Below are 16,039 nucleotides of genomic sequence, written 5' to 3' on the forward strand. Positions count from 1 at the left end.
ATCAAAAGTAACAAACAAGTTAATTTATTTAACAGAAGAAATTTCAAGCTAACATAAGTACTGGGCTGTAACATAGTCATAATTCACTGTCTTTAGCCATACTTAAAGTATCAAATTTTGGACACGGGCAAAGCACAGACAGACTGCAACATAAATTAACCTTGCCCCAATTGAAACCATGTAGTCCTTACTATCTACATTTTTATTAGCATTCTGTTTTGAGCCCCTGTAAAAATGCCTGCACCAGAAAACTCCAAATCCTTCCACATTGTGCCTGCAAATCAGCTCTGAAGGATTAGTAACGCCACTTGGAGCTTTATGATAACAACAAAGCCATTACTAAGTATCAGCTTTCTAAATTAATTAATTGTCCTATTTATGTGAGAGAAAATCATAATTGAAACAACTTATGGGAAAAAATGACTCATTTTGGCTCCTGCTTTGATAGGGTATAGACTTGGGATGGCAATGAAGTTATGGTGGAATCCATGATATTGGGAATATGTGGCTGAAATTCTTAGTGTTTCAGCACATCGGGATGTAGAGAAATAGCCTGAAATTAGGTTTCAGGCACAATGTTCATTGTACCTGTTATCAGCTTTCGCCAGATAAATATCCAACTCATAAAGGCTCACAATGTTGCTATTAAACACTACCAGCTGAGGAACACCCATTCCAACACAAGACTATGTTAGGGCCATTTCACATTCAACTAATAAAGGGAATATGGCATATTTGATCATTTGCCTGTGCTTTATGGATATATTGAGTGTTATTTATTCAGGGTTCCTTTTCACCACCAGACTTCAAGCTCCTTGAAGAGAACAGCTCATATATTCCTCATATTATAAATTCACTAAACAGAAAAATATTTGATTCTTAACTGATAATGTTGTGTTTCCTTAGTAATTCATGATTACTAAACACTTAAGGGTTATTAGCAAGTAATCACAAGGTAAATTGGACACCCCCACTGTCTTTTCAAAAGGAAATCCACTACTGAATTGTCAGTGGGACATGTACCTCATAAAGTGAGGTTATCTGATCTCTGTGTAAAACCAATTGAGTCATTTTCAATTTACCAGGCATTCAAGGGCAACATCCTCTTTTGTGACATTCAAGTTCCTCCTAATGGCTGTAGTGATCAAGTTGCATTCCATTTCAAATAAATACATGAATTACAAAAACCATGGTTTCATAACAGTATAATACATCATGTCAGATCTCTGGGAGAAAATCCTGTATTCATATAGGTAACAAAAACACTGTAAAGTAACCATTCAGTGGTCCTCCCATACATAGCTTTGGAGAGACAGAGAGAGGGGGGGGAAGAGAGAGAGATAACAGATCTAGAAGCTGAAGTATCAAAACCAGCTACCCTGACAACTCACAGAAATGATGAACGAGCTGTCAAGGAGATGAATAAACAGTAACTCTGCCATCACATTCAATACACTATTTTCATCAAATAAATGTCATGATGTAGTTAAATCATTTGAAAATCACTGAGTTGGAGAGGAACTAAAAGATGTTATTAATAAGAATGGCTAATATTCATTCAACATTATCTAGGAGCTCGATAATTTATTTAGATCATCATTCCTCACACAACATCACTGTGAGGATAGTTAAATAGATGCCATTGTTACAGATGGGGCTACCAATGTATGAAGACAACTTCCCAAAATCCCATTAATATTTGAAAAAATCATATGTACATTTGAATCTAGAGTGTATAGTTTGGTAACCTATTGTCTTAGACAAAGCTAATCCCTTTATCACACAGTTGGACAAGCGCCTAAACAAATTTGCAGTTCATTGAATACTCAGTATTAATATTTATTTTGCTGCTTACCTATCATAAATCTGAAGTTATGGTTTCCATTTTAACAGTGTAGTAAAGAAGTATCAAAAATATTAATGACCTACCAAATATCTTAAAATTGCATGTGTAAGAACCACAATTGAAATTAATGCATTAAAGGGTCCAATCTTAATCATTGTAACCCATTGGTCTGGAATACAGCACAAGTAAGTGGTGCAAGAATCATTAGACACCTCAGTTGGAATAGACTAGTAAAAGGTGACAGTATGGAAGAAAAAACAGACTCCCCTTCAATTTCAGTATTAGCTCACAGACCAAGATGGTGTCATATAACCTATAGCTAGAATCAAGGACTCTTCAGATACAGTTCTCTGAGCATTGTTTCTTCTTATCAAAGACTCAGGAGAAGACAGAGCAAGGCGGTCCTTGAATAGTCAATATAAAATGTGTGAGTAAAGATAGGAATGCTACAATGGGTACCCTTATCATCGATACTCCTGTTTAAAAGGGAGAAACTAAGATAAATGCTGTAAATGTTCGTTATATGACTTCTTTCTTTGACAAAATACCTGGCAACAGTAATTTAAGGAAGAAAGAGCTTATTGTGGTTTCACAGTTTGCACTATTCCCCATCATGGGGAGAAAGCATGCTGACAACAGTGCCTCCAGCTCTGGCAAGGGGTCACGTTGGACCTACAAACAGAAAATAAAGGAAAGAATGTTGGGTGCCCCTCTTGCTTTTTCCTTTTTATTTAGCCTAGGACTCTAACCCCCAGGATGGTGCCATCCACACACTTGAGATAAAACCTTCCTGGAAAAACTATCATAGATATACTAAAAAGCATGTTTCCATAGTGATTCTACATTACATAAGGTTAACAATCAAGATTAACCAGCAAGCTAGTGAAGAAAAATTTGATTCTAGCCATAGATATGTTAACCACTCCAGTATTCCATCCCAGACCTCCTTCTTGGGAAAGTTGTCCATTGCTCTTAGCTATGTCCCAATGATTTTGTTCCTACAATGACTCTCTTTTCATTTTGATTAAGAAGTGAATTAGATAGACTGTTTCACAGCTATGTTTCTGAGGACAGTGTGGAATACTGAGGAACTCTTAGGATTCTGTCTTCTCTATGTCTCTCCATCTCTAAGCTGGTGTGATATACCCCAATCAACTAATTTAAAATCTTCACAAATTTTATTTATATTGAGTATTCACTAAAGAGACAATATTTACCATTCTGTGTGTTTCTGGCATTTCTATTTCATGTGATTTCAGTTATGAGGTTGTTGTGAGGTAACATTTAAGAAATTCTTCAAAGACCTCTTGCCTATAAGAGCAATTTGAAGACATGCCCTCAAACCTTCCTGAGAAAATATCAAGAGTTCATATAACTACAGCCTATATCTTTCTTTTGGGCTGAAAACTCTTTATTATAGTCACAAATTTTAATTATTGCCCTGTAGCATTTCTCATTATCTGTTTTTGGCTACATAAGTGTACATGCAATATTTATTAGCTAAACTATGTGCCAGCATGTCCCAGACACTATCTTAGGTATCTATTACTATATAACACATTTCTTCAGAAAGTAGTTTACTATCATATCTCATTATTTAGTCGGATGGAATTTCAGGTAGGATAAGACTGATTTACACTCTGACATGATTTTGCATGGTAGCATTCAGATAAGAGGTAAACTCACCTAGAGAATCAAAGATATCTTCTCTCATAAGTCAGTGCCTTGGTGAAGAGAGCTGGAAAGTCAAAACTCAAAAATAATCTTAAGGTTTCTTCATGTGGTCAAATCAACAGAAGAGCCAAACTCTTTGTGTTTGGAGGAGGTGTGTGTGTGTGTATATATCCATTATGTGGGTAGGGAAAATGCAGCTGTGAAGAGGTAGCAGTCAGAGGCCACAAGCCAGTGTCCTCTTATCAGACCCAGCTTTATCCTCTTGAGACAGGTTCTTCAAATGAAACCTGGAGCAAGTATGGCAGTCAAAAAGCCAACAACACTCTTGTCTCAGTCCCTTACAATAGGGTATTACAGCCCTACAGCCTAGACATGCAGATTCTTGAATTTGGTGACTTTATCATTCTAAAATCAATAAGAGACAAAGTCATAAGAATCCCTATTTCTGACTCAGAATCCAGTCTGTAAATGCTGCTCCTGGAGATGGGGGTGCCAAACCATATTTCTACAACAAAAATTACATTGATCCTGAGTTTTTCCATCTTTTGGTTTTAATATAGTATTTATTGCATTTCAAAAGTGTGTTAAAATAGATGAACTCTAAAATAGTCATTGGTTAGATGTAACACTGCTCCCTTGACACCTGTTTCCCCATGTGTATTCTATTACATTCTCACACATCAGTGTTGTTTCCTTATACAAGCATTCTTATTGTCAACATTTCAGAAGGAAGTGAGATTAAAGGAACCCAAGTTCATGTAGTTAGGAAGCTGCAAAGTTGTTTTCCTTTTCCACCCCTAGCTCATTTGCTAGACTCTTAAAGGACTATACCCAGGTATAGAAGAATAAAACTATTAATGTCCCTCTGAGCCTAAAAACCGAGAGTATACGGTAGTCAGTCTTTATTTGGACCTCCAGGTTCCAAATAATGAGACTGATGTTTTTTTATTAGAAACAATCTTATTTTACATATAAATCTCAGTTCCCTCTCCATCCTCCCATGCCCCCCAATGACCCCCTCATCCAATGCCCCATCCACTTCCCAGGGAGGGTTAAGCCTTCCATGAGGTATCAAAACAACTCTGAGATACCATCTTGCACCTGTCAAAATAGTTAAAATCAAAAACACCAAGGACAAATTATGCTGGAGAGGATGTGGAGACTGACACTTCTTTATTTTAACTTCTTTATTGAATCTTTGGGGGTTTCACATCATGCACTCCAGTTCTGTTCACCTCACGGTTCCCTCATTTCCCACCTTATCCCTACTGAACCCCCCTGAAAGACAACAAAACAAAGGAAGCAAGCAAGCAAATGAAAACAAGAAAAAAAAAACAAATGACAAACAAACAACACAAAAAACTAAACAAAAAACCCGCTATAAACCAAAACAGAACACAAAAACACACCAGGAAAAGAAAACAATCTCTGCTTCTCATTCTCAACTGCCTCTCCATCAGTCCTGATTACATTGGAAGCTTCAGTGTGTCAGAGAGTATACCCTTTTGTCCCATTAGTTTGGCTGGTAAATGTTCATTGCAGTGAGTCACTGGTTCAAGGCCTCTGGATTTTGGTACACCATCTTCACTGAATCTCACCAGAGCTCTTCTGGGGTATCCTGTAGCTGCCCTGAGTCTTGGAGACCTTGCATGTATCATTCTGCAGGACCATCATGAGCTCCAGCAAGACCTAAATGGAGTAGATGCTGAGTGGGCCAAGTTGTGGGCCTGGATGTTGGCCAAGTAGGTCAGATCAACCCCTGGGGTCACCTACCTTGAGTTCTAGGGTGGAGTCAGCTCCCATATATGCAAGCCCTCAGAATAGGTTCATTTTCGCCTGTGGTGAGGCGTGGGAGCCCTGTCTCCCAATTGCAGAAGCCAGCTTTCTTGCTGTAGTGGCCAGCAAGAGGCAAGGACAGCTTTCTCAGGGCAGCATAGCCCTCTGATTTCATCTCCCATAATAAGGTCTGTTGAGGTGACACTGGCCATAGACGTCAACATAGACTCCAGTTGCAGCTGGACCATGGATTCCAACATGGTTCGTGGCAGCAGCTGGGTCTGGATGTCACCACTGCCCCAACGGCGATATGGGAGACTTTTTATTAATTATCAATGCTTTAACTTAACTTAAGCTTGTTCCTAAATAGCTATTATAACTTGAATTAACCCATTTATATTTAATTGACCATGACTTGTTACCTCTCCTCCATACTGTATGTCCTTCATGTCTCCCTAACCCAATCCTGCAGGACTCATATTCTTCCTGAATTCCTCTCTCCTCAGAATTCCCACCTATTCTCTCCTGCCTAGCTATTGGTTATTCAGCTCTTTATTAAACCAATCAGAAGGTGCCTTAAGCAGAGAGCCGTCTTCACAGTACACAAAAAGATTGTCCCACAACAGTTCATTTACACAAAGCACTTTCTTGAGGACAATGAGGGGACAAGAGCAAGAACCTGAGCATTAACAAGGACTTAATTGTTATGCTTCTATTTTGTACTCAATATTTGTCACTAATATCTTATTTTAAATTCAGAGGAAACTTGTAGAAACAATATGGATTCATGTGTACTTTCACATGTTCCATGAAAAATCACCCTCCTACAGTTCACTATTATGTGAAATTGTGGTAGTCTTGAGCATCCCAGAGGACCCCCTAGAAGCTGTCAGTCATACTGATAGATGATTCCCCATACTGTTTAACCTATTACAAAAGATACTTTAAATCTGCAACTCCAAAAACACTATTCCTATCTTTAAACATAATTCTGGCCACTTATTCTCTGAGAATACCTTCTAAGTAGAACAAAATATGTCATTCCTTTGTTTAAAAGTGATGACCTTGTTATAGAACTCCCCTATACTTAATATAATCTATTTTCTAATTTAGATTTGATATGTGGTATTGTTTAGAATGCACAGCTTTAAAGATGTATTGGAATCAGAAACCTCAAGAAGAATCTACAAAACTCTCTGAGGCTTAACGCACAACACATCTCATCCAAACTTCCAGGGTAGAAGAATCACTTTACATATAGTTTTAAGGATCTCAAAGACAGAAGGTGTGTTAAAGTAGGATAGAATTCTCTAATACGGTATCTTATCTGTGATGACTTTTCATGTGAATCCTATGATTCAACTAGTAAAGAAAATGTTCAGAAAGAGGCACCTTTTAAATTGTGCATCTGTTTCTAGCTGTAGTTTTGTTGGTGAATCATTTTCAAACTTGCCGGTGTTGCCGAGGACCATTTTATCTCAAACCTCTTCTCTGGAAATCTTGACCTTAAAATATCAGTTTTATTAAGGCTAAGACAGAGGAGTTTTCAATACTGAATCTTATGGTAAAAGGAGCATCTTCTTGAAAGAATAGTGGCCTTTCTTCTTCTCGTTATACCTTTTAATGAGAATTTACCTCAGGTGTGTCTTTCACATATGATCACTCTAAGTTTCCAATGGTGGAAGGGGACAGTGAAACTAACATTGAAGCATAGGAGAAAAGTAGTCATCAGTATCACCCATTCAAGTAGTACAAATGCTATGGGAGTTACCAGCCACCTATTGACTGAACTTAAGGCCCACTCCATTAGATGGAACCCATACCTGACACTGTTAATGAGGCCAAGAACCAGAAACTTGGTAAATCATGAGAATAAGGTGAAACCTAGTATAATTATTCTGCTAATTTACCATAGCAATTTAAAAAGACCTCCTATCGTGTTACAATACCCATAAATCAGTGTTTCACTGAACCCTCATCAGAGGAGCTTCTTATTGCAGTAGATGGTGAATAACAAAGTGACCCTCAACTGGACAATAGGCTGCAGCACTTTGCACTAAATGGATTGTCTTTACTACACCCCTCCCCTAAGGGCTCATGCATAAAGGGAGACTTGCATAAATTGTAAGAGCCAAAGGTGGTGAATGATTCCAAAGAAATGATAGATTCTAGACACAGCAGGGTGGAGCACATATGAATGCATAGAGACTGTGACATGTAAAGTTCAAGCCAGACAAAATCGCAGTACAGAGAAGGGAAAATGGGCACAGAATTCCCTCCCTAACCAAGAAGCGATATGAAGTTGATACCTGCTGTGAAGAGAAAATCCATTTTCTTTAATGGAGCTACATTAGGAATATCACCTACAGGTCAAGGAAAAGATAGACCCCACAAAATATGCTCTTGGTGGGGTTTGTTTTTGTTTGTTCCTGTGTTTTGTTTTTGCAGTTTGTGGTGATTGATTCATTCTGGGTTTGGATATTCTTTTATGAAAAAGAAATGATGTGAAGTTGAATGGATAGGGAGAAGGGAAGCTGGGGGGAGTTGGGATGAACAATGTGGCCAAATTATAACTCTAGAAAACGTTTAAAAATAAAATAAAGTATATTAATAAAATATACAAATGAAGGAAAAATAGACTTGAAGAGACATGGTCACTAACAAGACTCTCAGAAATGGGCTGTGGAACAGTTTCTTGTATAGGGGGTACTCCCATGAACAAAATCTTTGAAGAGGAAGGGTCTCAAGAGCTTTCCTAGAACTAAGCAGGAAAAATGTTCCAAGTAGATATCTCTTGTAGACTTGAAGAAAGTCTAGAGCTTAGCTGGGTCTATCAAAGTTGTCACACATGAGACCTTTTGTACTCTCCAGTCTACAATCTCTGTGACCTAGAGCATAGGGCTCTGTGAACCTATGGTAATTTCTTCAGGGCTTGCAGCTGAAGAGTTGGTGCTGGCATCTCTCTTGGTAGCTGAGGAAACAGGTCTTATTTTATTGGAAAATGACCCTGCCTGGTGTGACTTTGCATTTGGCTTTGTTTCAAATATCAACCTTCTATCAATATATTTTATCAATGGAGGGAGAGAGAACTGGGATTGGTATGTAAAATAAGATTGTTTTTAATTTACATAAAAATTAATTTAAAAATCACAAACATTATCTTCTAAAGTTTTATGAATATGCTGACCTCTGAAGACACTGTATTCAAAGTTGCCAGTCATGCAAATATAAGGTGTTGAACTGTGGGAGAATCTCTGCCTTCACATCCAATGTATACAGGGACTCTGTTTGAGTCAGTGCTGCACTCTGTTTGGAACTCACCTTGATTTTAAAGAAAAGCCAGACTTTTCATCTTTCATCGGACCCTGGAAACAAGAATATTGATCCTAGGATTGAGATGTATATCTGCATATCCCTTTGTTTCTACTACCTGAGATTCAACTGTGTCTTTCTAGAGTAGTCCAATCACCAAGACACTTCCAGTCTCAAAACGGGCCAGTGTGCTGCCCCACAGCTATAATGATGGTGAGTAGATACCTTGAGATAGACTGAAATAGATTCAAACATCCATATAATTTAGCTAGTTAGGTCTAAGCACATGTAATTAGATGTTCCTGAAGTGAAATTAGATATTTGAGTCAAAATAAAGTGAGGGCATTTTCTACTCCTCTGTTGAAGCTGTTGTTTTCCTCTGTCTCTCTCTGTCTCTGTCTCTGTCTCTCTCTCTGTCTCTGTCTCTCTGTCTCTCTCTCTGTCTCTGTCTCTCTCTATCTCTGTGTGTATGTGTGTGTGTGTGTGTGTGTGTGTATAAGTGTGATCACAATGGTGAGTGTAGAACAGATTTTTGGCTGGTTCATTTATCGCATTACTTCCTATCTATGTTTCCTTGGATTTTTAGCAAAAGAAGCAGAAATTAATAGATCACTAAGACTAGATCAGTACAAATTTGGCCCTGTATTTTATGAATCAGTGAGGATTTATAAGATTATTACCTAATCCTCGTTTCATTCAGGGCAGGGCCTAAGCCGTTCCCCAAGAGTCCAGGCTGAGAGAGCATCCCTAACTGTGGGAGGGGCACCCAAAGTTCATTTGTATGCCAGGGATATATACTGATCTACTGTCCAAGGCCCCATAGATTGTCCAGGACTCCTCGCTGACAACCATATTCAGGGGTTCTGGATCAGTCCCATGCTGACCTCCCAGCCATCAGTCTGGGGTCCAAGAGCTCCCCCTTGTTCAGGTCAGCAGTTTCTGTGGGTTAAACCAACCCATTCTTGACTTCTTTGCTTACCATTACTCCCTCTCTGTCACTGGGTTCCGGGAGTTCAGTTCAATGTTTAGCTTTCAGTGTCTGCCTCTTCTTCCATCAGGCACTGAAAGTTCTAGGATGACATATAAGTCATTATCAGGGAAGGGCATTGAAGTAGTCTCTTCACTATTATTTAGTTTGCCAGTTGGTGTCATCCTTATAGATCTCTGGAAATCTCACTAGTGTCAGATCTCTCCTCTAACCTACAATGGCTCCCTCTATTATGGTATCTCTCATCCTGCTCTCCTCTATTCTTCCCCCGACTTATCCTCCCTTCTCCCTCATGCTCTCCTCTCCCCTCCTCTTCTCCCCCTTCCTTCCCCTCTCTCTCTCCTCTACCCCATACTCCCAATCTGCTCAGGAGATCTTGGCTCATTACCCTTCTCTGTGGTACCATGCACAGAGGGTCCTTCCTGCTTTGCAGACTCTGGCAGGTGGGGGGCTAGGGGAGACAAGTGGGGAGAGGGAGGAAGGAAGGGGGAGGGAGCTGGGATAGACAGTTGAAGCAAGTTTGTTGCTAATTTAAATTAAAAATTATATATAAAAAAGATTATTACCTAATGTCACACAGTTGTTATTAAGAACTTACTAATTACAAATATGTTATCTTAATTTTTTTCAGGTATTCTTTTTTTTCTTCCTCTTTTTTATTTAAGTTAGAAACAAGCTTGCTTCAATGTCAGTCCCAGCTCCTTCTTCCTCCCCATACCTCCCCTCCAGGCCCCCCAGTCCCCCACCCAATCTCCACTTCGATCCCCAGGGAGAGAGAGGCCTTCCATGTAGGATCTTCAGAGTCTGTCATTTCATCCAGGGCAGGGCCTAGGCCTTCCCCCCAAGCATCCAGCCTGAGAGAGCATCCCTCATTGTGGAATGGGCAGCCAAAGTCCATTTGTTTGCCAGGGATAAATACTCCCCAAGGCCCCATAGATTACCTAGGCCTACTCACTGACACCCACATTTCACAGTATCTTAGACATGTTCTAATAAGCCAAGTCTGATACCCAAATTGGGATAGTAAGTTTATAGGGTGATTTCCCAAGCTGCAAATTCTGTCATTCACTCCATTGAACTGGAGCTGTCCTCTGTGCCTGGAATTTTTTATAACAGCAAATTCATTTCTGGATTCTACCTACTTCTATGCATGAGCAGCAAGTTGTTAAAAGAGGAAGTTCAATTATAAAGGTACCAATGAAACAGCATGTAGCTATATTAGCATACATAGCAACTTGTAATTTAACATTCTAGGAGATGAGAATCTGCATAAAGTTTAACAGGGCAAAATCTGTAGGTTTTCTTTCATGGATAAATATAAGAATGAATGGCAGTTTCTTGGAAAAAAAACAAAGCGTGAAATGGTGTCAAATATTATTACTTTGGGGGTTGATTTAAAAATACCCAGGACAATAATTATTCCTTAGAGTAGCTAAGTAAATCAGAGTTCAAAGTGGTCTCAGTGTTTTGGGTCACCAATGAGAGCCAAAGTAAACTCTGTCTATAACATCTCCAATCACCATGGCCCTCAAGTTACTGGTATACAGTTTTCCTTGACTCCTGTAAGTTTCCAAACAAGAATAAAAATCTAATTTATGTCTGTCAACAGTCCTATAAAATAAGAAAGAATTGGGTCAAAATGAAAAAAGGAAGCAGAATGTGCATTACATATGTACCTCTGTATGTTCTCTCTATGATTTTTCTTTTATAAATGTATCCTTAATAGATTTTGGCCAGAGTATTTAGAATAGAGCAAGCCTTCTCTCAGAAAATGATTCCTTAATGGCCCAAACCAACCATCACTGTAGCCCATGCCTGTGGCCATGGTCATTGACTCAGATATAGACTCACAACCCAGTTTGTGCATGCAAAGATTCCCTAGTCCCAGTGATGAGAGAATGCAAAGCCACCTTCAGGAGGCCAATATAAAAGGGTACATTTATGAAAGAAGTGCTGACGATATAGTTCAAGTCATGTAGATCAAGACATAGCTCTGCCTTGTTCGGTGGCTTACAATCCAAAACTACATTGCCTTTTAGCTTTTGGGGGTATTTGCCCTTCATAACGTAAGAAATAAAGAACCTTAAATTATTGATCTCATCCAAGGCCTTTAAATGACCTAACCTGCTCTCTGCAGTATATCACAAAATATTCTGGCCACAGAACTTAACTCCGCATATAGATTCTCAGCCAGGATTCTGTGTTTAAAATTCAACATGTCCATTCTCTTTCCAAAGGAAGGTTCATAGGGGCTGGGGAGATAGCTCAGTCAGTAAAATACTTGTTGTACTAGCAAAAGGTCCTGAATTCGTGTCCACAGCATCTGCATAGAGGTCATGCAGGGTGGCTTGAGTGAGTAACTCCATTTCTGGAGAAACAGACACAGGCAGATCTCAGCAGCTCATTGGCTAATTTGTCTAGCTAAGTTGATGAGCTCCATAGTCAGTGAAAAATCTCTGTCTCAAAAATACTGTGGGAAAGAATTGAAGAAGTCATCTAAAGTCTAGCCCACACACAAGTGCATACATATGTTCACAAACCTGTATGTTTTTATACACGTACCACATGAATATATACATACATACATACACATGGAGGTTAATGCTAACTCTCTATTAAAATAACTTCATATTAAATATTACAAACTAAGTGAAGTACAAGTTGTCACATCTTCTGATAGATACCCCAGGTTCTCTATCTACAAACTTCAGCTTAGAATGTCAGCTTGATGGCTATCATTTCTTTTAATGTGTAAATTTGCGTGCCCAAACTAAACTAGTAGGCATCACTGGAAGCTGAATTTGATGGAATTTGCCAGACTTTCCTTCCACAAGCTAGCAAAACTTTATACTTCAAAATCCACTTTTGAACATCACCTTGTAACACAAATAATAAAAATTCAGAGCCAGATATTGGGGTTCAAACTGAAAATCAGAGAAGCAAAACGTCCAGGCCACTAGCTCTTACCTCTACGTCAGACTGAAATGGATGATCTGGTCTCTATGTACTCTCAGAGTACAATGCTGATTGTGCTGCTCTCCACCAAGCCTCAGACTGAATCTCTTCAACTCCTGTCTCCTCCTCCTTTTATTTCTTTCTCTGCTCAGCCATATCACTCCTGATTCCACCTCCCTAAAGCTGGGATTAAAGGCATGTGATTCCAAATGCTGAGATTAAAGGTGTGTGATCCAAAGTGTGAGATCACCTTTGTACCAGCTGTTTCTCTTTTAAACTGGGTTCAATTTTGTGTAGCTCATTGTAGCCTTGAACTGACAGAGACCCATCTGACTCTGTCTCTACAGTACAAGGATTAAAGGTGTGTACCACCACTGCCTGGTTTCTATAGCTAACTAGTATGGATAGAGGAATTAAACATGTGTATCACCATTGCCTAGCTCTATGACTGATGCTAGCTCTGCATTTTGATCTCCAGTGGCTTTTTAAATCATAAACAATATGTCACCACATCACTCTGTCATACTCTATGAAATCTCTCCTCAGCACCCTGCCAACAGTATCTCTACCCATTATGTATTTCAGCAACAGCCATTTCATCATTCCTACTCTAGAGCATTCTTCACATTGTGCACTCATTATATTTCTCCTTACACTGCACATTTTAATTAAGAAGATGAACAGGAATGAACTGATCATCCCCTTAATTAAACTGCATTCTCTATGAAGGTGGACTTTTATTGCATGGTAGTTCAAATGTCCTAAAGAGAGATAACTCTAAAATAAAGGAATGTATAATGAACTCATTAATATTAAAAGGAGCAGCTATGTAATTAGTAATATAAATGTTGGATCTACATAGGTCTAGTTTAAATCATTCATTTGAAGTGTAAGAATTAAGGGTCAAAATGGCAGAACCCAAAGACAGAAAAGGCTTCTGGTGACCTGGAACAGAGGAGGGAGAATTGGAAGGTGATGGTTTTAAGCCCTTCAAAGGCTCTTTCCACTTAACTAGTATTTCTCTATAACTCTGTACTGTTTTGTCCTAGTCTTAGTAGAAACTATTAGATACTATTCAACCATGTGATGATGCTAAAAGAAGTTGAGAAACAACTGCTGATTGATACCTTGTGATCAACTAAATTTCATGAGCAAAGGGTTTTGTGTTATTCATTTATGCATGCATAATGTCAGGACTACTGTCCTGATGAATAGAAAGCCCATTTAGAAATACTAGTAAATGCAGAATAATTAAGGAGTGGATTTTTTTTAAAAACCAACCTTTCTTATTTTACATACCAATCCCAGTTCCCTTTCTCTCCCCCTCCTCCTGTTCCCCCCACTGCCCCCACACCCCAGCACCCATCTACTCCTCAGAGAGGTTGAGGCCTCCCTTGGGGAGTCAACAAGGTCTGTAACATCACATTGAGGCAGGGCAAAGCCCCTTCCCCCCAGTATCTAGGCTGAGCAAGGTATCCCTCCATAGGGAATGGGCTCCAAAAACCCAGTACGTGCATTAGGGATAACTAGTGGTTCTACTGCCAGTGGCCCACAAACTGTCCAAGACACACAGCTGCCACTGACATTCAAAGGGCCTAGTTCAGTCCTATACAGGTTCCCCTGCTATCAGTTCAAAATCAATGAGCTGCTACTAACTCAGGTTAGCTATTTCGGTGGGTTTCCCAGTCATTTTGCTCTAATTGTTACTCCTCCATCTATTTGGACTCTGGGAGCCCAGTCCAGTGCTTAGCTGTGGATATCTGCATCTGCTTCCATCAGTTACTAGATGAAGGTTCTGTGATGACATGGTTGACATATTTAAATTTTTATGGCTAAGCAAAACAATGGGAAATTACTGAAAGGAACAGTTATTTTTTAAGGGATACCATATTTCCCATTTTTCATAAATAACTAAAAAGACCTTAAGAAATATTTCTAAAGTAATCCAAAATTTAGTATTTTTCCTTGTAGGCTTTCTTATCTCTAAGACTATTATTACCAAGAACTAATCAAGCAATAAAAATTTTATGATTGTAATAAAGTGCAGAATGGAACATGAGAAGCAAAAATTGTATGTTCCAGAGACCAAGTATGAAGAAGAGTCAAGAAGGGTAAAAAACATAATTATTGCCTGAAGTCACAGAGGCAGGCACATGGAGGACATGAGACAGGGTCATTGTGGTAAAATATAGGATTCTTGACTGCATGTTTGGAACTAAGGACATGAACCCATGATTGTTCTGAATCAGAGTTGTTGAATGAAATAAAGAGTATATGAGTGAATGAATGAATGAGCTTTCTACTAGATGGAAAATAAAATGAATACTGCAAGCAAAACAAACTTATTTTGTAGAATCACTGTAAATGTTAAATATTGTTGTCAAAACTGGACAGAAAAACATACTACATGTCCAGTTGCCTCAGTTTACAAAAAGGATCACATAGAGGGCTTTATGTTCCACAGTTTCCATAACCTTCCATGCTCCACAATAGATGTGTATCTCAAAGAAAAAAACAATGGTTATTCAAAGACCTAGAAAGACAACTGACAATTACCTTGGGACAAAGGTTGACAATGAACCAACAGGCCAATAGTTTGGGTAGAGATATTTCAAGGAGCTTGGGTTTACAGCTTTTGGGTGGCAGTGTGAAACTGAGTAAGACAGAAAGCCCTGACTGAAATTTGACCAATTAGACACCAAAACAGGGTTTATACTGTCGCAAGGTTCAGTCACATCTCAGAACTATTTACTGTATTTAATTTTAGTTTAATTCTATTAAGCTTTAAATACCAGTATGTGGGATGTGGCAGAGGTAATCAAAAGACAAAATCCAACACATAAAACATCAATAAATAAATTATATTGTGCCTGCATATCTGCATTACCTTGTGACTGGCATTTCAACTCTTTCAACCTGACCATCACTTTACACAGTATCTGACACAAGCTGAGAACTGAAGAAGCTGAACGATTTCTGTTATTGTTATTATTAGTAGCAGGAACAGAACAGAGGGCAAGTCTCCAGATTTCTAACCAGGTGCCCTTTCCACAGTCCCAGGAGGCTCTCATGTTAGCAATACATTTACACTAAGAATACAATGTCATGTGTGGTCACGCATTATTAAAACTTGCACACTGGATTCCTGGTGCTGTAAGATCTGAGGCACTTCAAATCATCGGTTTGCAAAACAAACTACTAAAAAACAAAACAATTTCATTTTCCTGGACTGACCTTTAAATACAGCATGCTGCTTCTCCTATGCAGACCTGGCTGCTAAGCACCCTGTTGTTCTTATTAAAGATGCAAGATCTGTCTCACTGGCAGGAAACACTGGAGACTGTCACAGATGAAAGTCTGCATCAGGAGGCTATGTTTTTTGTGTGGCTATCCTCAGATCATTGAAAAGTCTCGATGAAGTCACACTCCAGCTACAGTTCCGCTAATAAGTCAACTTAGAAAATAAGGGCTAGAAATATATCTTGCTG

The sequence above is a fragment of the Mesocricetus auratus genome, unplaced genomic scaffold, assembly GCF_017639785.1.
Source record: "Mesocricetus auratus isolate SY011 unplaced genomic scaffold, BCM_Maur_2.0 Super-Scaffold_100006, whole genome shotgun sequence".
NCBI classification, from domain to species: Eukaryota; Metazoa; Chordata; class Mammalia; order Rodentia; family Cricetidae; genus Mesocricetus; species Mesocricetus auratus.